Source organism: Somniosus microcephalus, chromosome 13 (assembly GCF_052327205.1).
Source record: "Somniosus microcephalus isolate GS21.2 chromosome 13, FLI_Smic_1.0, whole genome shotgun sequence".
In the NCBI taxonomy this organism is placed as follows: domain Eukaryota; kingdom Metazoa; phylum Chordata; class Chondrichthyes; order Squaliformes; family Somniosidae; genus Somniosus; species Somniosus microcephalus.
Window position 1 is genome coordinate 81,587,516 of NC_140999.1, and position 24,172 is coordinate 81,611,687.

Genomic DNA, 24,172 nt, shown 5'->3' on the forward strand with positions numbered 1-24,172 from the left:
TGCAGGTTGGTGAAATTCTCTTTTACAGTGAGGTGAACAGTGGAGGGTTCAGGAATGGGGACAATTCGTTTCTGGGCCACTTGAACTTCTGCCTCGGGTTTAAAGCAGAAACTATGCTGTCCATGCTGGTAGTGGGGCGCACCTGTGGTGACACAATATGTCCCACCTCCTATATATGCTACCTGTGGGGGAACATGGTCTTGTGCCATTACCTCCATGGTACAGTTTATAGGTTTTGCGCCAACAGCTTTAAACCCGCACTGTGGTTTTGAATAGGCGTTCAAGTGCTGGGGACACAGTATTATGTCTGCTCCCTGGCTCCGGCACCCCAAGAGGTCAGTACCTGTCATAGCGTGCTCCCACTTTATGACATATGGTGGGACTGCTGTGAAACGGATGTGTGCACCCCCTTGAATGACTCCAATGTTCTCTACCCTGTATACCGGCGCGGGTCGGGCTGTCCCACCCATGACTGGCATCCTCACTGCTATTCCCATGATGGTGCGGTTGGAGCGCCCACAATCTACTAGGACGGGGTAGGCCTCAGAAGCTAACCGGAGTTGGCACGGGCTCAATGCATTCTCAAATGGATGGAGGGCTGCGAGGTGCTTGTTGCTGATCCAGGAGGGGACTAAACCCTGTTTTAAATCCTCCAGGTTACTGTGGCCCTCGCCTAGCAACCATGCCCCGTACAGTATGCGCACTTTGTTCTGTGCAGCCTGGTCTGAAGTATTCCTGTCCTCTCTTATAAGGGCATTTACAGTCTTTGTGTGCTTCTCCAGCTCAGCAATGATCTCTTTTAAATGGACCATCATAGCCTGGTCCTCGTGTAATTCTGAGCCTACTACTGTATTTTCATCCATTAAGATTTTACGTAACTGTGTTTTCAAACCATTTATCTGTGTCTGCAATTCTATGTCATCCAGGCTGTTTATAACAGAGGATGCTGTGTTAAACGCTGTGAAAACATCATTCCAGGCTCCCCTTCTTTGTCTCCCCGCATTACCAAAATACTCAGTGTGTGTAATGTACAGTTCTGTCTTGTCTACATTGGCAAAATCGAACTCATAGAGTTTCCTAAACATTTCTTTTAACAGGGCCTGGTATAGCTGCTGTCTTTGTGGGGTACCACTCAGGTAAGTGTACCTCGGTAAGGTTTAAAATCACGGAAGCTACCGCATAGTGTACCCCCTGGTATAGCACCTTTTCGGTCGGCACTAGTACCAGCCCATTCCCTGGTCCCTTGGTGGTGGCAGGGCACCCCTCTCTGTGTGTACTTGCTGCCTGAGTCGTGGGCAGGGGCTTTCGGGCGCGTGCCACGAGTTCAGTGGCTTTAACCGGGGCTGGGTAACGTGGGACTATGCAAGTGTGTAGGTGGGAATCCCATTCCACCCCCTCCCCCTTATTCTGCCATGATGCGGAGAAGATGATAGATATGCCTGTGGGGCAGGCCCTTTGCGACCCTCACATGCAGACATAAATTCCCTGTTCCAACTCCCACCACTTATCCCAGCATACTCTAGTCCCCCCTCGGGTCCCTGTGACCGTCCGGTGGGTGTCGTTCCCCATTCGTTCCCAGTCAGCTGTACGGTCCCCCATGTCTGTGCTCAGCTTCCTGAGCCACCACCACCTTCCCAGGGGAATCTGTCCTCTGCAAGCCAGGCACACGCGTTTCCCCTCAGTGACCCCGACCCGTGAGGCCACAACCTGTACGCTGGGGCAGGGGAGGGAGGTCACCCCGTAGGTGAACCCGGTCTGGCTGGAGTACCGGGTGGAGTTAGGTCCCAGCCACCCTGGCCATCTTCCCTCATGGGAATAGATAGCGAGCTCCCCCAGGCCTCGTTCACCGCCCCCAGCAGTCACAACCGGTGCTCTCTCTCCTGAGCACCCATAGATGTGGGAGTCCTCCACGTCACCTCGCTTCTCAGTGCTCATTCCTATCAGGGCGAGTAGGAGTATGCCCCCACTTCATCTCGAAATCCCTTCTGTGAAGAGATACAAGAGCATATAGCCAGGTCCCGAGAAGATTCTCTGGCTTGGGTAAAGCATAGTCGAGTCTTGCGACCTCGACTCAATACAAACATTCTTTAACAATAATACTTAAACTACCAATCACCTCGTATAAAATTAAACTAAAACACCCAAACTTAAGTAACAGAAGCTATGTACATCCGCCGCCCGTCTCCGGGTGGCCAGGCTAATCCCTGTTCAGGCTGAAGCACACTACTCCCTTCGGTGTGGCTGCTCTGTCCTGATTCTTTGGTCCCTCGCAGCCTGCGGTCCCACCTCCTCTAAATCCCAGAGGAGTGGGGGAGTGCCCCAAATGGTAGGCCACAGTGGAGAGTTTACGTGGGTGGCTATCGGTCTCAGGACCCCCTGCTGTATTAAGGAGGACATGGCTGCTTCCATGTCTGGCTCCGCTTCCCTAGGGAAGTTATACTGTTTCTGTGGTCGGGCCATGGGGTCCCCGTCTACGCTGACCTCGAACCTGTTGACCCGCCCACAGTCGTACTTGTGTGTAGCAAATGTGGCAAGGTGGGCTCACACAAATGCCTGGAACTCCTTTGGGGTATTACTGACCATGAGCTCGAGGTTATAACCCTCTTTAGGCTTCATGGTGCACAGGGTCCCCTTCCCCTGTTTCCCTGGGATCACTACTACTCCGCCTTCCTTTCCTATATTTGCCCCCCTAAGGCAATGATTCCTTAAATCCACCAGGATCCCGTGGCCTACAATAAAGTCGGCTCCCAGGATCCCTTTTCCACCCTCCACTTCCCACTTCATTATAATACAGGTCCACTTAGAGCGGAGTGTTCCCAAACGAATGGACAGCGGGATGGAAAATGAGCCAGCCTGTTCTTTACCAGTGAATCCCGAGAAACTGTATGGGACCCCGCTAGATAGAGGTGAGGTGGTGGGGTTATCTGAATGGATCACGGTGCATGATGCCCCCGTATCCAACAGATAGGTCCCCTTTACCTTTTCTACCTCCATCTCAATGAGGGGTCTCTTCCATAAGTCGTACTGCAGGGAACACAGGTAAACAGGCTGCGCTGGCTCTATTCAGGGCTGTGGGTTGGATGAGGCTGAGGGGATCAGCGCACCTGTAGTGGCCGCTACCCTCCCAGGGCCAGTCAATAGGGTCCTCATCACATCCAAAAATGACTCGACTGTGGCGGGAGGGATCCCTAACTCTGTCTTTTGGGCTGGGGCTGAGGAATTCTTTCCCTTGTTATCCTTCCAAGGGTTTTTGCACTCCTTCCTCCAGCGACCATCCTTCCCACACCCGTAACAATTAAGCTTTGTGCCGGAAGGGTTATTCCCTTCCTGGTGCCACTCCTTCCCACCCTGTCCAGGTTTTACTTCATGCACCTTCCCCTTAGGTGGGTGTGCATCGGTTCCCCTACCATTCCTGTAGGCTAGGGTCAACTGTCTGATCACCGTGAGTTCGGTAGTCAGGGGGTTCTTAGGGTCAAACCAGACTTCCACCTTGGCCCAGACCTGTGACAAGTTGTTTGCCACCAGGCAACGGAGCCAGTGGGCCAGCTGATCCCAGTCCAGGTACGCCCTGTTAGGTGCCCCAGTACAGGCACTCCTATACACCGGCCACAACCTGTCCGCGAAAGCCTGCGGGGTTTCCCCTGCCATCTGCACTGTCTTCTCCACTTGGGAGAAAGGACTTCCCTCATTCATCCCCATGGCCTCAAGAACTTCCTCCTTGAGTTCCCCATACTCGCACTGTCCCTTCTTACACTGGTCAGAAAGGGACTGGAGGAGCTTACCCTCCAGGGAGAACAGCAGCATTTGGCCTGTTCGGCATCATCGCACTCGTTGATGCTGGCTGCCTGTTCCACTTGCCTGAAGTGGACCGAGGGGTCCCCTTTTTCTGTGAACTTTGGTATGTGGCTTACCATAGCTCTAAGCTGTAGGGTGCCATAGGGAACTATGAACTGGTTTTGATGGGGTCCCTCTTCCCCATCACGAGCGGGTGGGCCCAACCTTCGCTGCCGGGCCGGGCACATCGACCCCGGTTCCAGCCTCTCTTGCGGGGGTTGTTCCATCTCCACTTCTACCCCTAAATCCACCCCCCCGTTGCTGCCAGACCTCGCTAAAACCTGGCACTACGGGTGGTGGTCGTGGGACCTCCTGTTCCTCAACCGGGTCGTCCCTTGGCACTACCACAGGTGTCTGAACCGTTCTCCCCTCGTTCCCTGTAAAATCCGCCTGGGCTGCCTTCGGGCTTATGAGGCACACCATGCCCTTTGCCTTCCTTAGGGCAAGGCTCAGATTCTCTATCTGTTCCTTGCAGGGGCCATGATCTGCGTCTTCAAACCCCTGTTCGCTCGCTAACTTATAGGCCGCCTTTATGTCTTTTACTTTCTCCTCCTGCTCTCTTACTTGTCTCGCTAGGCGGGCATTCTTCTCCCGCAACCTCAGCTCATTGCTCTTGGCTTCGGTGACCTGGCACTGTAGATATTCCAGCCTGGCCTTATGCTCCCCCATTAACTGTACCCTTTCCTGGTTTAGGGCCTGCAATGCTACTAGTAACTTCTCCCCTGCTAGAGTCCTGTCTTGGACTTCCAGGGCTGACTCCCGCATCTCGGCTGCCTGTGCTTCAACGAGCCTGTCCAGAAGCTGGATCTGTTTCTTGAAGCACATCAGCCAGACTGCCTTTTCTATGGATTTCCTATGATTCTTCCCTTCTGTCCATTTAGCTGCAGCATCTACCGGATGCCCAGCCTTTATCAGATTAGTGATCCACTACTTAGTGATATTCACTTTACTGAATACATAGTCAGAAATCCTCTCTTCCATTAGGGTTTGCTCTCCCGAATCAGTGTCTACTGTATCGCAGCCCTGCTGCCGGTGTCCTGCCGCGGTCGCCATTTCTGTAGGGGGTGGCGTGTGCGCAGTCAGCTTGCCTCTGACTGGGCCTCTGAGCGGTTTGAATCGCTCCCACACCCCTGGGTTCTAGACACCGGAGTTAGGTACAGGCGGCGATACAGAATTGGAGTAGACAACTGGTTTGGTACAAGAAAACTGTATTTTTATTAAAAGGCACATTAAACGTTACAACACTGAAAATTAGTGGAATAGTTACAGGCTTACAAGAGTACACTTAATTAGGAATGGGGAACTCACGGCACATCGAGGGAGAAATCACAGTATTGATCCCCTTACCCTTGTCCCACCCCCAATATCTAACTAATTGTGCTGTGAGGGGCCAGGGATTATGCTCACCAATAAGGGTTTCTGGACAGGTCGAATCCTGTTGATAAAGCCGGTTGTGGTTTTGGGGTTCGCTCTTGGTGTCCTTTGGGGCCTGCCGTCGTCACGTGGTCCCAGGGCGTGGCGGTGGAGTCGTCTGAGTAAAGTACCCTCTTTTCCTCCGTTAGAGATAGGGAGTAAAGTCTTTGTTGGGTGCTTTATCTTGCAGAATGGAAACTTCGGGTTTTGTTCTTCTGGTGGTGGTCTGGTCGTCGAAGGGTTTGATGTGGTTGGGGTTCGGTTGGCGGTCTTCGGTGTTGGCTTGGTCGCGGTGGCCTAGGTCATTACCTGTGCAGTGGTAATGATCTGAAAGTATGGTTTACCCGGCCCTTTGTTACCGCGGTGCTCGTGGTCGTCTGCTTCTTGTTCTACCCCTGCTTCGATCGTCAGCTTATACCTGGACCAGGGTGTGTGCCTGCTCGTCCCCAACGCTTCTCTACGCTGCCCTTCTCTGCTTATCGGCCTTGCCATTCGCCTCGTCTCACCTGCCCGCTTGATACCCCGGGTGTCCTGTGTTTTGAGTCCTGCCTTGAGTCCCATCTCTTTTTGGTTACCGGTGGGCCTACAATTATACTATTTCGGAGGTTTGTTATCTGTGCGCCAAATCAGGGTTAGTTCTTTGTCTAATTTTGGCGGGCTGATTAAAGTGATTATAGTCGTTCACCGTAACTGCTTTTTGGGTGATTGCCCCGTTGTTAAATGTTCCTTAATGTCCCGGTGTTTGTTATTCATAATGTTTAATCGGTGTTTTCCTGGCTTGGTGGCTACTTCGAACTGTAACCGATTATTTATGCAAAAGGCTTGATGGGTTGATGATTAAGTCTTTCCTGAGTTGATTGGTTTCAAAATGAAGAATGCGTATTCTGCATTATCTAATGTCTGGCTTCAGAAATAACAAGTCCCTCACAGACCCAGGCATGTCATCTGACCTGCCGTTTTTGCAGGACCCTGCTTTCCAATCTTGCAGGCTTCTGCCACGAGGTCCAGAAGCCATTTTGTTTAGGGTTCCCTTATAACTTTGTCCTTCAGGGTCCCTTTATTAATAACTCTGGGGAATTTATGAATTTTGAGAACCCTACAGGGGTACGATACTAGGGGGTATGATACTCAGGAGTACGGTACTAAGGAGTATGATACTAAGGAGTACGATACTCGGGGGCACGATACTATGGGGTACGATACTAGGAGGTATGATACTCGGGGGTATGATACTAGGGGGTACAATACTAGGAGGTATGATACTCGGGGGTATGATACTAGGGGGTACAATACTAGGAGGTACGATAGTAAGGGGTACAATACTAAGGAGTACAATACTAATGGGTACGATACTAAGGAGTACGATACTATGTGTACGATACTCGGGGGCACGATACTATGGGGTACGATACTAGGAGGTATGATACTCGGGGGTATGATACTAGGGGGTACAATACTAGGAGGTACGATAGTAAGGGGTACAATACTAAGGAGTACAATACTAATGGGTACGATACTAAGGAGTACGATACTAGGTGTACGATACTCGGGGATATGATACTAAGGGGTACGATACTAGGAGGTATGATACTAGGGGTACGATACTAAGGAGTACGATACTAAGGAGTACGATACTCGGGGGCACGATACTATGGGGTACGATACTAGGAGGTATGATACTCGGGGGTATGATACTAGGGGGTACAATACTAGGAGGTACGATAGTAAGGGGTACAATACTAAGGAGTACAATACTAATGGGTACGATACTAAGGAGTACGATACTAGGTGTACGATACTCGGGGATATGATACTAAGGGGTACGATACTAGGAGGTATGATACTAGGGGTACGATACTAAGGAGTACAATACTCAGGAGTACGATACTCGGGGGTACGACACTAAGTGGTACGATACTCGGGGGTACGATACTAGAGGGTACGATACTAGGGGGGTACGATACCATGGGGTACGATACTAGGAGGTACGATACTCGGGGGTATGATACTAGGAGGTACGATACTAAGGGGTACGATACTAAGGAGTACGATACGAAGGGGTGCGATACTAGGAGATACGATATTAGGGGGGATGATACTCGGGGGTACGATACGCGGGGGTACGATACTCGGGGGTACGATACTAGGGGGTACGATACGTGGGGGTACGATACTTGGGGGTACGATACTCGGGAGTATGATACTAAGGGGTACGATACTCGGGGGTACGGTACTAGGATGTACGATGCTAGGGGGTGCGATACTCGGGGGTATGATACTAGGGGGTACGATACTCGGGGGTACGATACTCGGGAGTGCGATACTAAGGGATGTGATACTCGAGGGTACGATACTGGGAGGTACGATACTATGGGGTACGATACTAGGGGTACGATACTCGAGGGTACGATACTCGCGGGTACGATACTCGGGGGTACAATACTAGGGGGTACGATACTCGGGGGTACGATACTAAGGAGTACGACACTAGGCAGTACGATACTAGTGGGTATGATACTCCAGCTACGATACTAGAGTGTATAATACTAGGAGGTACGATGCTATGGGGTACGATACTCGAGGGTAGGATACTAGGAGGTACGATAGAACGTGAGTTCAATTCTCATTAGGACAGTTTGTGAATTTGAATTCAATTAAAAAAATCTGGAGATGAAAAGCTGGAATTCGCAAAAGTGAGCATGAAACTGTCGGACTGTCCTAAAAACTGGTTCACTAATGTCCTTTAGGGAAGGAAACCTACCGTCCTTACCCAGTCTGGCCTATATGTGACTCCAGTCCCACACCAACGTGGTTGACTCTTAAGTGCCCCCTGAAGTGGCCCAGCAAGGCCCAATAGGCCAACTAGGGTTGAGCGTGCTGGGACTAGGCCTGAGGGTGTGCTGGGGCTGGGCCTGTGTGTGTGCTGCGATTGGGTTTGAGGGTGTGCTGGGACCGGGTCTGTGGTTGTGCTGGGACTGGCCCTGCGTGTGCGCTGGGACTGGGTTTGAGGGTGTGCTGGGACCAGGTCTGTGGTTGTGCTGGGACTGGCCCTGCGTATGCTCTGGGACCAGGTTTGTGGGTGTGCTGGGACCAGGTCTGTGGTTGTGTTGGGACTGGCCCTGCATGTGTGCTGGGACTGGGTTTGTGAGTGTGCTCGGGACTGGGCCTGCGGGTGTGTTGGGACCTGGTCTGTGGGTGTGCTGGAACTGGACCTGTAGGTGTGCTGGGAATGGGTCTATGGGTGTGCTGGGGGTCTCGGTCTGTCGAAGTGCTGGGACTGGGTCTGTGGGCATGCTGGGACTGGGCTTCTGGGTGTGCTGGGGGACTGAGTCTGTGGGTGTGCTGGAACTGGGCCTATGGCTATGCTGGGACAGGGTCTGTGCGTGTGCTGGGGGGACTGGGTCTGTGGGTGTGCTGGGACTGGGTCTGTGGGTGTGCTGGGGGGACTAGGTCTGTGGGTGTGCTGGGACTGGGTCTGTGGATGTGTTGGGACCGGGTCTGAGGGTTTGCTGGGGCTGGGTCTGTGGGTGTGCTGGGACTGGGTCTGTGGGTGTGCTGGGGGGACTGGGTCTGTGGGTGTGCTGGGACTGGGTCTGGGTGTTTGCTGGGACTGGGCCTGTGGGTGTGCTGGGACTGGGTCTGTGGGTGTGCTGGGACTGAGCCTGTGGGTGTGCTGGGACCGGGTCTGAGGGTTTACTGGGACTGGGCCTGTGGGTGTGCTGGGGCTGGGTCTGTGGATGTGCTGGGGGGACTGGGTCTGTGGGTGTGCTGGGGGACTGGGTCTGTGGGTGTGCTGGAACTGGGCCTATGGGTGTGCTGGGACTGGGTCTGTGGGTGTGCTGGGGGGACTGGGTCTGTGGGTGTGCTGGGACTGGGTCTGTGGCTGTGCTGGGACCGGGTCTGAGGGTTTGCTGGGACTGGGTCTGTGGGTTTGCTGGGATTGGGTCTGTGGGTATGCTGGGACTGGGCCTGTGGGTGTGCTGGGACTGGGTCTGAGGGTTTGCTGAGACTGGGTCTGCGGGTGTGCTGGGACTGGGCCTGTGGGTGTACTGGGACTGGGCCTGTGGGTTTGCTGCAACTGGGCCTGTGGGTGTACTGGGACTGGGCCTGTGGGTGTGCTGGGACTGGGTCTGTGGATGTGCTAGGGGGACTGGGTCTGTGGATGTGCTAGGGGGACTGGGTCTGTGGGTGTGCTGGGACTAGGTCTGTGGGTGTGCTGGGACTAGGTCTGTGGGTGTGCTGGGACTGGGTCTGTGGATGTGCTAGGGGGACTGGGTCTGTGGATGTGCTAGGGGGACTGGGTCTGTGGGTGTGCTGGAACTGGGCCTGTGGGTGTGCTGTGATTGCGTCTGTGGGTGTGCTGGGGGGACTCGGTCTGTGGTTGTGCTGGGACTGGGTCTGTGGATGTGCTGGGACCGGGCCTGAGGGTTTGCTGGGACTGGGTCTGTGGGTTTGCTGGGACTGGGCCTGTGGGTCTGCTGGGACTGGGTCTGTGGGTGTGCTGGGACTGGGCCTGTGGGTGTGCTGGGACCGGGTCTGAGGGTTTCCTTGGACTGGGTCTGTGGGTGTTCTGGGACTGGATCTGTGGGTGTGCTGGGGCTGGGACTGGGCCTGTGGGTTTGCTGCGGCTGGGCCTGTGGGTGTGCTGGGACTGGGTCTGGGGGTGTGCTGGGACTGGGCCTGTGGGTGTGCTGGGATTGGGTCTGTGGGTGTGCTGGGACTGGGCCTGTGGGTGTGCTGGGATTGGGTCTGTGGGTGTGCTGGGACTGAGCCTGTGGGTGTGCTGGGACCGGGTCTGAGGGTTTACTGGGACTGGGCCTGTGGGTGTGCTGGGGCTGGGTCTGTGGATGTGCTGGGGGGACTGGGTCTGTGGGTGTGCTGGGGGACTGGGTCTGTGGGTGTGCTGGAACTGGGCCTATGGGTGTGCTGGGACTGGGTCTGTGGGTGTGCTGGGGGGACTGGGTCTGTGGGTGTGCTGGGGCTGGGTCTGTGGCTGTGCTGGGGCTGGGTCTGTGGCTGTGCTGGGAATGGGTCTGAGGGTGTGCTGGAACTGGGCCTGTGGGTGTGCTGTGATTGCGTCTGTGGGTGTGCTGGGGGGACTCGGTCTGTGGGTGTGCTGGGACTGGGCCTGTGGGTGTGCTGGGACCGGGTCTGAGGGTTTGCTGAGACTGGGTCTGTGGGTGTGCTGGGACTGGGCCTGTGGATGTGCTGGGACCGGGCCTGAGGGTTTGCTGGGACTGGGTCTGTGGGTTTGCTGGGACTGGGCCTGTGGGTCTGCTGGGACTGGGTCTATGGGTTTGCTGGGGCTGGGCCTGTAGGTGTGCTGGGATTGGGTCTGTGGGTGTGCTGGGACTGGGCCTGTGGGTGTGCTGGGACCGGGTCTGAGGGTTTCCTGGGACTGGGTCTGTGGGTGTTCTGGGACTGGATCTGTGGGTGTGCTGGGGCTGGGACTGGGCCTGTGGGTTTGCTGCGGCTGGGCCTGTGGGTGTGCTGGGACTGGGTCTGGGGGTGTGCTGGGACTGGGCCTGTGGGTGTGCTGGGATTGGGTCTGTGGGTCTGCTGGGACTGGGCCTGTGGGTGTGCTGGGATTGGGTCTGTGGGTGTGCTGGGACTGAGCCTGTGGGTGTGCTGGGACCGGGTCTGAGGGTTTACTGGGACTGGGCCTGTGGGTGTGCTGGGGCTGGGTCTGTGGATGTGCTGGGGAGACTGGGTCTGTGGATGTGCTGGGGGACTGGGTCTGTGGGTGTGCTGGAACTGGGCCTATGGGTGTGCTGGGACTGGGTCTGTGGGTGTGCTGGGGGGACTGGGTCTGTGGGTGTGCTGGGACTGGGTCTGTGGCTGTGCTGGGAACGGGTCTGAGGGTGTGCTGGAACTGGGCCTGTGGGTGTGCTGTGATTGCGTCTGTGGGTGTGCTGGGGGGACTCGGTCTGTGGGTGTGCTGGGACTGGGCCTGTGGGTGTGCTGGGACCGGGTCTGAGGGTTTGCTGAGACTGGGTCTGTGGGTGTGCTGGGACTGGGCCTGTGGGTCTGCTGGGGCTGGGACTGTGGGTTTGCTGGGGCTGGGCCTGTGGGTGTGCTGGGATTGGGTCTGTGGGTGTGCTGGGACTGGGCCTGTGGGTGTGCTGGGACTGGGTCTGAGGGTTTCCTGGGACTGGGTCTGTGGGTGTGCTGGGACTGGATCTGTGGGTGTGCTGGGGCTGGGCCTGGGCCTGTGGGTTTGCTGCGGCTGGGCCTGTGGATGTGCTGGGACTGGGTCAGTGGGTTTGCTGGGGCTTGGCCTGTGGGTGTGTTGGGATTGGGTCTGTGGGTGTGCTGGGACTGGGCCTGTGGGTGTGCTGGGGCCGGGTCTGAGGGTTTGCTGAGACTGGGTCTGTGGGTGTGCTGGGACTGGGCCTGTGGGTGTGCTGGGGCTGGGACTGTGGGTTTGCTGCGACTGGGCCTGTGGGTGTGCTGGGATTGGGTCTGCTCCCGAGATCCGTTGGCTTTGTACTGTTGGAGGAAATTTTAAAATGGCACCGAAGTGCCTGCTGAAATTCTGGACATTCATTAACATTTTGCAGACACTGGCACAACAGGCAGCTGACTTGATCTGCTTACACCAAATGTGTGATGTCACTTGCACAGAACAGTAATATAATTAAGTTGTTTGCTAACGGTATAATAATATGATCAACTTGTTTTTGATAGAATGTGATTAAGGGTTGCTAAGCTATCGGATTGGCCAAAGTTAAAGAATGCTAAAGTGCCCGATTGGTCAAATGTAATATGGTATCTTTCCTGTTTTTAAATGGTATTGCAAAATTGAGAAGTTTGGCGATCACATCCATAAGGTGTTAGCACTTCTCCTAGAGCTCTGTAGTATAATAAATACTGTTCTCCTTTGCTTGGTGTCCGTGTCCGGTTTATTTAAAGCAGAGAGTTAAGTTGGGTACGCGTCGACTTTGTATATCACTTAGTCCGCTCAGGCACCAATTAATTCTATATCAATTTGGCGCTGCGAGCAGGGTGAGTGGAAATTATGGGGGACGCTCGACAGGGTGTCTCGGGTAATTAGTAACTCATCAAAAGAATCTTAGAGGACCGGACTACCAGAAAGGATACCAGTTTAGTATTTTAATTAAGTATAAGTTAAGGATTGTCTTTGTGAAGGATAAATGTGTAGTGTTGTTATGCCTAAATTTGTTATAGGATAAGATACGGTTGCCGGTGAGACACTGATCCCGTCTACCTAGAGACCGGACTCGTGGTGGTGAAAACACGCGATTCGTCTGAGAAACGCTCAGACTGTGATCCGTGGCCGTGAGTATATTTTCTCTCTCAAATATGGGGAAGAAAGATAAAGAGGTCCAAAAAGGATCTGAGGGAAATCCTATGGAAGGTAAACAAGTTAAGAAGGGACCAGAAGGGACCCTGTCACACACCTTTATGACAAAAAGACAATCTACTATTAAATGTATGCAGAAAGACGGGTGGGATATCACACAGTCTTTAGAATGCCAAAGAGTCTGGTAGAACTTCCAGACTAAAGATAAGACTAAGAAGGCAGGAGTAATGTTAGTACACCAGTTAAATGGTCTGCTAGAACAAGTAAATACAGTTAAAGAAAAGTGTAAGAGGACAGAGGAAGAAAACAAGTCTCTCAAGGAGAAAGTAAGTGACTTAAAACGAACACTTAAAGAAATGGAGGCAGGGAATCACATGTCGCTCCTGCCATATAGCAGCCTACGGCCCTCCGCCCCTACCGCCCCCTCGAATAATGAAAGTAGTGATGAGGATGAAATTAACGGCATGGCTCCGGTAACAAGGGGAGGAACTACGGGAGATGGCGGCAACAACCCAAGAACAAAACATTATTATAAAACCTTCACTCCAGGAGAAAAACAACAGATAGTTGATGCCTTAGGGCCCCTAAAACCAAGAAGTAGAAATGCCCAGTTCTGGACTAAATTAGACCAGATGATACTAGCACATGACCTCCATCTCCGGGACGTACATATACTAGTCCGGGCAGCCTGTCCCGCGGATAAATGGAGATTGGTACCCCAAGATAATGCACAGCCCAACCAGGACTATTTAGGGGGTCGATGGGTAAACCAACAACCCTTGTCAGCAACCCATGAACAACAAGAAGTAGCTCGTCAGGCTTTTAAAACTGCCATACAAACAACCCTTGGAGATTCCCCGACCAATTGAGGTAGAATAACATCAGCTAAACAAAATAAGGGAGAGGGGGCTTCTGAATTCGGAGAAAGATTGTCCCTTATTTATGAGGAGAGCTCAGGAATAGCAGGAGATATGACGCGAGATGATCCAGGCTTTGTACAAGCATACAAAGATGGACTATCAGCTGGACACCAAGCGGTCCTTAAAACCGGGTTGGTTTCACACGAACGCTATGACGAGGTGGTTCGATGGGCAACTAGACTGGAAGGACAACTTAACCAACAGGACGCAAATAAATCCGTAAAACAAGAAAAGATAGGGGCAATATCTACGTCAGACCAAGGCGCTAAGCCAAAAAGAGGAACCTGCCATAATTGTGGCAAGGCAGGGCACTTTGCGAAGGAATGCAGAGAATCCAAAGGGGGAGTTAAAAAGACCTGTGGTTATTGTGGCAAACCAGGCCACTTTGAAGCCACATGCTTTAGCAAACACGGGAAACCCACCCCAGGACCTAGTAGAGAAACCATGAGTGACAAAGATTGGGAGGAATGGAAGCAGTGGCAAAAGTTTAAAGAACAGAAGTGAAGTCCTATGGCCCCCATTAAGGCCAAAAAGGAGGGACGCATTTACGTGTCTGCACTAGTAGGGGGCCGACAATGTGAAATGCTAGTGGACACAGGCGCCTCCGTATCTGTCACCGATCTCCCACTCCCGACAACTCACCAGTCAACATGGTTACGAGGGTTGAGCGGAAACCTAACCCAAGCCTTTTTAAGTACTACCCAATTGGTAGACGTAGGAAACATGTACTTGCCCATGAGATTCTATGTGCACAGGTCTCATGAGGGAACTATATTAGGAAATGATATTATGAAAGAGTATCAAGCTCTCATAGATTGTGGAAAAGGGAAAATAACCTGGCCCCGACCTGACGGCAGAAAAGAAAAACCAGCAAAAATAGCTAACAACCTGGGAACAGTGGGAATAGCCACTGTTACCACTAGGGATTGGAAAACAGAGAGAGGAATTTATGGACTAATTTGTGAAAATGTTCCTGGAATATGGGCTCAGAATAAATTAGATACTGGAAAGGCTAATATAAAACCAATTAGTACTCCAGGACCGGAACATACCCCACATAAGCAATACCCAATAAAACCAGAAGCTAAAAAGGCTGTAAAAGAAATAGTAAAGGGTTTAGTAGAAAAAGGAATCTTGAGAGAAACAACAAGCACCACTAACTCACCTACCTGGCCGGTAGGAAAGCCGGACGGGAGCTTTAGGCTCACCATAGATTACACGGCTCTAAATAAAGTGACTCCGAAATTACACCCGATTGTTGCCAGTCCGGCTACAATCTTGAATGGATTGTCCCCGGAACATAAGATATTTACAGTATTGGATATAGCCAACGGATTCTGGTCCCTGCCTTTGGACGAGGAATCACAGGAAAAATTTGCCTTTACAGTGGACGGCTGCCAGTATACCTGGACCCGTTTACCACAGGGGTTTCATAACAGCCCGGCTATATTTCACCGGGTGATGAGTAATATGTTGGCAACAATTCCCATCCCAGAGTCAAGCACAGTATTACAATATGTAGATGACATATTAATTGCTTCGGACACGGAAGAGTCACACAAAGAGGCCCTTACCCTAATATTAGAAGGTTTAGAATCAGCCGGCTTAAAAATAAGCCCCAAGAAGGCACAAATAGGACAACCTCAGGTCCTATACTTGGGTCACTTGATCTCCCAAGGACTCAAGGAAATGCCCATAGACCGAAAAGATGCGGTGCAGAAAATGCCAAGGCCCGTAACAGTAAGAGGAGTTAGAAAGGTCTTGGGATTATTTAATTACAGTTGAAATTTTATCCCAGGGTTTGCTAAATTGGCAGAACCCATACAGAGATTAGTCAAGGGAGGAAAACCCGCTCTTGAATCCATAGAATGGGGATCAGAACAAGAAGAAGCTTATGATCAGTTAAAGGCAGCTTTAATCTCAGCCCCAGGATTGGGACTCCCGGATATGTGCAAGGACTTTCACATCCATTGTAATAACGAGGGAGGATTTTATTCGGCAGTAGTAACCCAGACACATGGGGATAAACGCAGACCCATAGCATATTACTCAACCGCGGAAGGACCCGTGGTTGCAGGTTTATCTAGATGTATAGCCGCTTTGGACTGCGCAGCCTGGGCGGTGAAAATCAGTGAACCTATAGTAATGACAGGAAACATCATCTTACACACCAAGCATACCTTGGTGGAAATGCTTAACACAGGAAAACTAAGGTCTGTATCAAATTTACGAAGAACAAAATGGGAGGCAGTCCTCCTCCCACCTACACAAGCTCTAACCATTGTTAGAGACATTGGCGAAAATCCAGCTGAAGGAATATTAGGGGAAGGAGAACCCCATAATTGTGGAGATGTAGATATGAATCTAGAGGAAGACAAAATTAAGGACACTCCTCTGGAACAAGTCGACGAGGAGTTGTATGTCGACGGGTCAAGAAAATATGTAGAAGGTCTACCCCGGACAGGTTGGGCAGTAGTTACCCAACAACTGGAAACCCTAGAATCAGGAAGGATAGACGGAGGACTATCAGCCCAAGTGGCTGAGTTAGAAGCCCTCACAAGAGCTTTAGAGAGGTCTGAAGGAAAGGTAGTAAATATCTACACAGACAGTAGGTATGCCTTTGGGGTAGTACATGACTACATGACATCTTGGGGTAGAAGAGGGTTTATAACCACAGGAGGTAATCCCATCAAACATCAGGAGAGAATTAAAAGACTCCTGGAGGCAAGTGAAAAACCAAAGCAGGTAGCAATAATTAAAATTAAGGCACACCAGAAAGAACCAGATCAGAGTAGTCCAGAATGGTCACACCACCGGGGAAACCAAGCAGCAGATCAGGCAGCGCAAGACGCTTTAGAACAAACAATGATAGAAGCACCCATAGCCGCCTTATATAAAGAGGAAGATGAGGTGAGCTTAGCAGAGTTACACGAGGACTCCACGGATCAGGAAAAGAGTAAGTGGGAAGCACAGGGTGCCATCAAAGGAACGGATAAAGTATGGAGAAAGGAAGGTAAGGTTGTCGCCCCAGAATGTATACAACAGACGCTGTTGGAGATCAACCATGGGCTTGCCCATTCGGGCAAGGAAGCCATGACGGGGATTATTAGTAAGGAATGGTGGTGGAAGGGAATGGGACGAGACATAGCGAGGTATTGCCAAAGATGCCTCACTTGTGCCCAACATAACCCGGGAAGACCAATCAAAATTAAGATGGGACACCAACCAAGGCCAAAGGGACCGTGGGAGCAATTGCAGATTGACTTCACGGGACACCTTCCAAATTCTCGTGGGAAAACCTATTGTTTAGTAATAATTGGTCAGTTTACCCGATGGGTGGAGGCATACCCTACTAGAAACTGCACTGCCCTGACGGTAGCCAGAATACTAGCTGAAGAAGTAATCCCTCGGTGGGGAGTGCCGGTGCAAATAGATTCGGACCAAGGAACACACTTTACTGGAAGTATAATGAAATTAACATGTCAGTTAATGGGAATTAAACAAAAATTCCACATACCCTACCACCCCCAGAGCTCGGGGATGGTAGAGAGGATGAACAGAACGCTTAAAAATAGCCTAGCAAAGGCCATGGAAACATCGGGAAAAACATGGACAGAAGTCCTGCCCATCATTCTGATGAAGTTGCGTGCTACGGCAAACAGAACTACAGGATTAACCCCTTATGAACTAATGACAGGACGAGCGATGCAATTACCAGAAGGCATCATAACAGGTGGAGCCGATGTCGGCCCATTAAAGGATAAATTAAAACGATTTGTAAGGGAATTAAGTTCCCAACTTAAGGGAATGCGAAAAAACGTGAGAGATAATCAGGAAAAACAGGATGATGATCCCACCATAGCACCCCAGGTCCCTTCCGCAGGGAGTAGGGTGATGCTAAAGGTCCTACCAGGAAAACCAGGGTTTGCACCGAAATGGAATGGGCCGTGTGAAATTATAATTAGTGGAGACACCTGTGCCTGTCTGGACATAAGGGGAAAGGGCATATGGAAACATTGGACTCAGTTGAAGTTATATAAAGGACATGAATGTGAATAATTACCCCCACTGTTCTGAATCTGTTCCACAGAAAAAAAGGAGGGAGACCCCTTCGGCAATAACTGGAAGAAGAATATTGCATCAAAAACATGTATAAGTTACTGTGTATAGTTGCGTTGATACGTATTGTCACGGGAGATGTGGCGACAGAACCGCGTAGAAAACGGGGATTGCATGTAAATATGTTTTTATATATGTCATATAAGTATGCCAAACGGAGTGGGATAGATGCCTGTTGGGTATGTAGCCATACTCCCACTCATGCGAAAGGAGGGATACACTTGCGACCAATACCCTTGAACCTCACAGATATGGCAGAATGGATAATTAATAGAAATCATACAAAACAGAAAAATACCACTTTATCCACCTTCGGAAAAACCTGGGAACAGAAATGGATAAGGAATGAGTTCTGGGGGGGAGGATATTCATTAGAAAATTTTAAAGAATGGTATAAGCCAACATATAATTATACGAAAGAACCCCCCTTTTTAGTTCTTACCAATACGTCAGGAAAGGGCCAGCCGATCGGGGAGATATGTTGGGAGCGCGGCACAGAACAGACTGAAGGGATCAGAATTGATGTGGGGAAAGGTCATTGTATACAAAATTTTACCACATATAATGCAGGAAATTCCATGGAAAGCTGGTGGTTCAATATCACCAATTTGATGAATTTGACCAATAATAAACCATGGAATGGGACCAGGCGAACAGATACTGACAACCAGATGGGTTTTACCGTCTTCCGCGCCAACATAAACCCCGAACAACCGGGACAGATAATGACAGCCTATAATGGGACATACTTCATATGCGGTCATAGAGCATACCCCTGGCTACCAGAGAATTGGGCAGGATCATGCTATTTGGGGTATGTAGTACCATATATACACCACATAAAGGAATTGAAAGACCACCACAAGCATAGTCGTACTAAAAGAGAACTTCCCACCTGGCAGGTGGTACTAGGAGCTATGTTCCCCACGGCTGGAATAATGTTTACTTCTCAAGAAATATGGTGATTGGCAACCATAATTGAGGGAGTAGCCAATGACAAGGCTGAATCCCTGAGAGAGATGAGTGCCGAAATGGTAGCCCTAAGAACTGTCGCCCTACAAAATAGAATGGCACTAGATTACCTACTAGCTGCACAGGGAGGTACATGTGCCATGATCGGAGCAGAATGCTGTACATACATCCCAGACAGTTCTGAAAATATTACCAACCTAGCGGACCATATTCAAAAACAAGTAGCTTTGCTCCATCAATCCAATATTGGAGGCAGATGGTTTGATTGGTTACTGGGAGGATCAGGCTGGGGTGCGTGGCTAGTGCAAATGATATTGATCATGGTTGTGATATGTATACTGCTGTGCTGTGCATTGAGTATCATTAAAATGTGCTGTCAAACTGCTGTGAAAGCTGTGCTGCCAGTAGCTTCTGTCAAAGAATACACCGACCTCCTGCCCAGAAATATGGGTGAAGAAGACGAAACATATGATGACGTGGCCGGAACGGCCGGTTCTCACGAGACGAGTCAGTGGTTGTAAACCAACCCTGTGAAGAAACGAAGAACGATGGTCATCTGGGAGCAAGAGGATCGTGCTCCAGGACCAAAAGGAGGGCTGTTGGAGGAAATTTTAAAATGGCACCGTAGTGCCTGCTGAAATTCTGGACATTCATTAACATTAACACCAAACGTGTGATGTCACTTGCACAGAACAGTAATCACAGACAGAATCACAGAAACCTCACAGTGCAGATGGAGGCCATTTCGGCCCATCGAGCCTGCACCGACACATATCCCACCCCCGATCCCCGTAACCCCACGTATTTAATCCCCCTAACACTAAGGGTCAATTTTATCATAGCCAATCAACCTAACCTGCACATCTTTGGACTGTGGGAGGAAACCGGAGCACCCGGAGGAAACCCACGCAAACACGGGGAGAATGTGCAAACTCCACACAGACAGTCACCCGAGGCCGGATTCGAACCCGGGTCCCTGGAGCTGTGAGGCAACAGTGCTAACCACTATGCCACCGTATTAATTATAATAATAACAGTGCTAACCACTATGCCACCGTATTAATTATAATAATATAATTAAGTTGTTTGCTAACGGTATAATAATATGATCAACTTGTTTTTGATAGAATGTGATTAAGGGTTGCTAAGCTATCGGATTGGCCAAAGTTAAAGAATGCTAAAGTGCCCGATTGGTCAAATGTAATATGGTATCTTTCCTGTTTTTAAATGGTATAAAAGGAGCACGGCTGCTATTGCAAAATTGAGAAGTTTGGCGATCACATCCATAAGGTGTTAGCGCTTCTCCCAGAGCTCTGTAGTATAATAAATACTGTTCTCCTTTGCTTGGTGTCCGTGTCCGGTTTATTTAAAGCAGAGAGTTAAGTTGGGTACGCGTCGACTTTGTATATCACTTAGTCCGCTCAGGCACCAATTAATTCTATATCAGTACATTATTTGGTCACTGGGTAGTTTTACATTCATGTTCTTATTCCCCCTGATGATGCGTTATATTCTGCACTGGTGAGGAGGTCAGAACAGTGGCAAATGGAATTCGATCTGGAGAAGTGTGAGGTAATGCATTTGGAGAGGGCTAACAAGGCAAGGGAATACATAATACATGGTACGATACTGAGAAGTGTTGAGGAACAGAGGGACCTTGGGGTGCATGTCCCAGATCCCTGAAGGTAGTAGGACAGGCAGATAAGGTGGTTAAGAAGGCATACGGAATGCTTGTCTTTATTAGCCGAGGCATAGAATATAAGAGCAGGGAGGTTATGCTTGAACTGTATAAAACACTAGTTAGGCCACAGCTAGAGTAATGCGTACAGTTCTGGTCACCACATTACAGGAAAGATGTGATTGCAATAGAGAGGGTACAAAGGAGATTTACAAGGATGTTGCCAGGACTGGAGAATTTTAGCTATGAGGAAAGATTGGATAGGCTGGGGTTGTTTTCTTTGGAACAGAGGAGGCTGAGGGGAGACTTGATTGAGGTGTATAAAATTATGAGGGCCCTAGATAGAGTGGATAGGAAGGACCTAGTTCCCTTAGCAGAGTTTTTTGAGATTGTAACTAGCAGAATAGATAATGGGGGACCAGTGGATGTGGTGTATTTGGATTTTCAGAAGGCATTCGATAAGGTGCCACACAAGAGGTTATTAAACAAAATTAGGCCTCATGGGATTGGGGGTAATATACTAGCATGGATTGAGGATTGGTTAATGGACAGAAAACAGAGAGTAGGAATAAACGGGTAATTTTCGGGTTGGCAGGCTGTGACTAGTGGGGTACCGCAAGGATCAGTGCTTGGGCCTCAGCTGTTCAAAATCTATATCAATGATTTGGATGAGGGGACCAAATGTAATATATCCAAGTTTGCTGATGATACAAAGCTGGGTGGAAATGTAAGTTGTGAGCAGTGTAAGATTTGCAACATTTCTGCATTTCCCCGAAGGCTGTTATTAATAAACGGGACCCTGTGTGGACATTTTAAATCAAAAGGGTACCCAAGATGGCGTCCATGCCTCGTGGCAGAAAGCCTGTGGGATTTTAAAATGGACTCTGCAACGCAGACAGCTTGTGGATCGAAACCCAAGCTGCAGTTTTCTGTGAAGAGAGACTTTGTGTTTTGAAACCAGACAGGACTCTGAATTATGTATTAGACCGAATTGGAGACAAATCTAAATTCAGTTTAGGCCTATAGTTAAGGCCATCAAGCAGTCTACATATATAATCGAAAACAGATTAAGAGAGCCATCGAGGCTGGACAGGCCCATCAAGGAACATTCATGACAATACAAGTCAATTATCGGGCCGGTAGATGCGATTACCGGCCATCTAAAAACAGTTAGTGTGGATTGCTACCATTATTTAAAATAGCCCGCCAAGATTAAGACAAAGAACTAACCTGATTTGGCGTGCAGATAAGGGTTTTCGAGAGGAGTATAATTGAAGGCCCCCGGTTAGCAATCGCTCTCTGCTCTTCTCTTCTCTCTCTGCTCTTTGGCCCCTTGCCCTCGTGGCTGTCGCTCTTTCCCTGTCCCGCGCTTACCCCCTGGCCTTTGCCCGTGCCTTTTGCCACTCCATCTGGAAACCGCCCCGGCACTGCATCGGGCAGACATGGACAATTCAGGCCAGGCGAGGCGGGACGCGACGGGGGGAGGAGGGGAGACCACCTGAGTAAGACCGACTGAAGAAGACCAACTGAGGAGACGAACTGAGGGTAGGCTTTGAATCATCGGGCCTTCAGCCTCAGCCAACCTGCGAATATCTGCACACCAACTCAAACTGTCAGCTGATGACGAAGAATCGTCCCTGCAAGGTGAAGTACCCAAACAGAGACTTTAGCTTTGGGGTACTGGAACCTGGACAACGCCCTTGCAGCGCCCGGAGACCACGTGACGACGGCAGGCTCCAGAGAGCACCAAGAGAGAACCCCAAACCCCACCGCTGTTTTGAGTCCAACAAACCCTTTTGATTGGTGAGCATAAATTCTGGCCCCTCATAGCTTAATCTAGTTAGGTATAGGGGGTGGAATAAGGATAAGGGGATTGTTAAGATAGTTTGTTTTCCCTCGATGTGCCATGTGTTCCCCATTCCCTGTATAAGTCTAGTTATTCTTTTGTATTTTTGCCTGTAGAAGTGTACACTAGTAATTTTCCATAAGATTGTATCAATTTTTCCTCTTCAATAAAATCTTGGTTTTTGTTTACATCCAACCACCTGTCTACTCGAGTCTTCTCTGTACCACCGCCTTGTACCTAAGTCCGGTGTCTATAACCCAGGGGCGTGGGAGCGATTCCAACCACTCATAAAAAGTCAGAGGCATAACTGACTGGGCGCACGCGCCACCCCACAGGCCACCCCCTACAGAAATGGCGACCATGGCAGGACACCGGCAACAAGGTTGCGATGCAGTAGACAGTGGTTTGGATGAGCGAACCATGATGCAGAAAAGGATTTCTGATTATGTGTTTAGCAAGGCGAATATCACTAAGAAGTGGATCACCACTCTGTTAAGGGCTGGGCGTTCGATAGATGCAGCAGCTAAGTGGACAGAAGGAAAGGAACACAAGAAGTCCTTAGAGAAGGCAGTTTGGCTGATGTGCTTTAAGAAGCAGGTCCAGCTCTTGGACGGGCTCGTTGCAGCATAGGCAGTCGAGTTAAGGGAGTCAGCCCTGGAGATCCAGGATAAGGCTCTCGCAGGGGAGAAGTTATTAGTAGCTTTGCAGGCTTTGAACCAAGAAAGAGTACATTTAGTGGGAGAACACAAGGCCCAGTTGGAATACCTACGGTGCCAAGTCACCGAGGCCAAGGGAAATGAGTTCAGGTTGCGGGAGAAAAATGCCTGCTTGGCAAGGCAGATCAGGGAACAGGAAGAGAAAGTGCAGATGGTAAAAGCCGCTTACAAGCTAGCAAGTGAACAGGGGTTTGAGGAGGCAGACCACGGCCCCTGTAGAGAGAGGATAGAAAATATGAGCTGGGCCCTCCGGAAGGCAAAAGGCATGGTGTGCCTCATAAGCCCAAAGGCAGGCCAGGCAGATTTTATGGGGAACGAGGGGAGGACAGTTCCAACATCACCGGTAGTGTCTAGGGACGACCCGGTTGAGAGAGAGGAGACCTCACGGCCACCACCCGTAGCGCCAAGTTTCAGCTAGGTTTGGCAGCAAGGGGGAGTGGAACTGGGGGTGGAACCTGAAGTGGAGCCAGAGGTGGAGGCGGAGGTAGAGCAACCCCCGCCCGAGAGGCTGGAGCCGGAACCGATGCGCCCAGCGCGGCATCGGAGGTTCGGCCCACCCGCAAATGGCGACATTGAGGGACCCCTCCAAAACCAGTTCGTATTGCCCTTTAACACCCAACAGCTCAGGGTTATGGTCAACCATATCCCAAAGCTTTCTGCAAAGGGAGACCCCCTCGATCCACTTCAGGGAAATAGAGCAGACCGCCAGCGAATGTAAGGATTTCGCAATAATTTCGAAATTTCCTACAGTTCCGAAGATTGAATTTTGATTAAAGAATACCTGGGTAATATACCTTTAAAATCCAGGGATCAAAATGGCCGTCAGACCTCGTGGCAGAAGACAAAAGACATTGAAAAGGCAGCTTGCGTGTGTCTGTGAAAAAGGGGTAATCAAAGATGGCTGCCCGACCTCGTGTCAGGACACAGACTGTGGACATATGAAAAGGGAAGATCAAAAATGGCTGACTAAACTGCCACTCAAAGGCAGTTCAGGGAGTTCCCCTCCCTGCAGAGACAATCGACAGAAACTGCTACTATGTTTACACAAAGGATTAACCACTTGAGACTGTGGTTTCAGTTTGACCACAGGACAATGACTTTTGTTTACACTAACTTCCAAAGCTGTTTACTCAGCAATTATAGAAAGACATGCTTTTTTTCAAACCAAGACAGCTCCATTCAAACTCAGTACGATGAATGGGAATACATTCACAAACCCATCACGATAAATGGGTAATTCATCCAAACCCATCACAGACAATGGGGACAGTTTGGATCCCTTTTGTTCAGCGCAGATGCACCTGGATCTGGGCAGGAAGGTTTTGGCCCCAATTGGGGTATAAGATAGCT